This window comes from Patagioenas fasciata, chromosome 12, assembly GCF_037038585.1.
Source record: "Patagioenas fasciata isolate bPatFas1 chromosome 12, bPatFas1.hap1, whole genome shotgun sequence".
Classification (NCBI taxonomy): domain Eukaryota; kingdom Metazoa; phylum Chordata; class Aves; order Columbiformes; family Columbidae; genus Patagioenas; species Patagioenas fasciata.
The window spans coordinates 3,288,462-3,290,482 of NC_092531.1; positions in this window are offsets into that span (position 1 = coordinate 3,288,462).

Here is a 2,021-nt window from a genome sequence, read left to right on the forward strand (position 1 = left end):
AAGGCACCAAACAATCCACTGCCATGGACTGTCAGTGCCACTTTTTACCCTTGGCACACAGTGAGTCCTGCTGGAAGCTGTTGGCCACTCTTGCCTGATGGAGGAAAGAAGGATAAAAAGGTGAATTGAACTGTTCTCTGTTTAGATGGCCATGTTGACAGTGACCTCAACAGATCTGTGTTATCTGTCTTTCTACATGATCATGAGGTAAAAAATACATTTATGTGTTGGCAAATATATAGTAAAATATATATATATATCAGTGACAAGTAGATGGGTAAAAAGCAATCTGGATGGTTGGGCTTGGAAAGGTGCTATAGAAAGGGAGAAACTTTCCAATCACGAGGACAGTCAAGCACTGGAAGCTGTTTCCCAGGAGTGCGAACTCACTCTGTCCCAGAAAGTGACCAAGATGTGTTTGGATCAAGCCCTGAGTAATCTGGTCTGACCCTGCTTTGAGCAGGAGGTTGGTCAAGACACCTCCTGAGGTCCTTTTGATCTTGAATGACACTGTCCTTCCTTCCCCATCATGTTCTAAAATTAGACAAGTCTCTCAGGTTCTCTTTGACTACAAGAATAATTCATATGAGGTGCTGGGCTGCTTCACACTTGCCCCCAAACAGTCCTGACCACATCTTTTGCATCCCTTTTCATTTGCCCCAACCCAGGGTCTTCATTTTTGCTGTCCTAATACCCTTCAAGAAAGAACTTCCCACCTTGTTCATCCTTTCAGAGCAGGTTGTTACTCAGAGGTGTCAGTATCCATGTAAGGAGTCTGCACATCAGCCAGGCAGCAAAGCCACTGTTACAGAAATGGAGATGAGGCTCTTGACCAGCTCCTTGAACCCAGATATCAGAACAACTTGCCTGCTGACATTCCCAGGAACATTTGAACTTTAAATGCAGAGCATGTGAGTCCTGGTTGGGTATCCTGGCTTGTTTCCTGACCTGTGTGGTGCTTCAGGTTTTGAAGAGAATCAAAACCAACTTTTTCACTAGGGTAGTTCCTTTTTACGCGTGTCACATAGGGTAGATGAAGGGAGCTCAGAGCTCCAATCTCTGCTGCACTATAAGGCTTGATACCCCATCCATAGGTACCTATCTAAGTGGTTCAGATAAAGGGTGGTCTTGCAAAAGTCAGCCTTTGTGTCCCCAGGTGCATGGACACTGCTCATATGCCTCTGCAGAGAGTGGCAGGGGTTGGATCCCTTTCTCAGGAGAAACTCCTTGCTGGAAAGACACAGCTATGGGGGTGACTCAACAAGGTTTTATTGCATTTCACTTGGTATCAGATTTGACATATTTGGTGCTTTTCTGTGATCACTCCTTCTGCACAGATGATCACAGAAAGACAACAACATCATAAGAGTTGGTTACAAAGGTCCTGTCATGAACAAGAAATCTCACCATGAGATCTGCAGGTAATGAGGAAGATTATAACAAGCACCAGGCAAGAATCTCGAGGCTTCTTCTGAAGAGCGTGAGGCCCTGAGCAGCAGTGACCGGCCATGTGTGGTGTGGGAGAGCGTCAGGGGATGTGGGGTAAAAAAGAGTGATGGCTGATGACTTCAGCAAATCCTTACAACCATGTCTGAGCCACAAGTGAAATGTGGCTGATGTCTGCGAGTGGAGGTGGAATAGGAGGAAGATTTTGGGGGGGTTATGGAAGGAAGGAAGGCATGCTTTTCTTGGACTAGTCATATATAACAGTGACATTTGCATGCTGTGGGCATGGCTGTGCCTGGGAGATGGGGAATGACTGCTGCTGGGGTGTTTGTGCCTAGTCATGGCCCATGAGCTGGCCCTGCTCTGCTCCTCTCTTACAGTGCCCACACTTGGATGGACCTCAGGAATCATCCATGAGCCTGGAGGAAGCACCAACATCTTGGAGTGTTGGCCCATTACTGGAGGACAAGAGTGAAAGGTTTGTGAGACACATGGGAGTGCAGGAAGAGAGTGGTCTATGTGTAGCAGTAAGTGTGTTAAAGAAGAAGACCTCAAGACCATGGGCTGGTCATGCT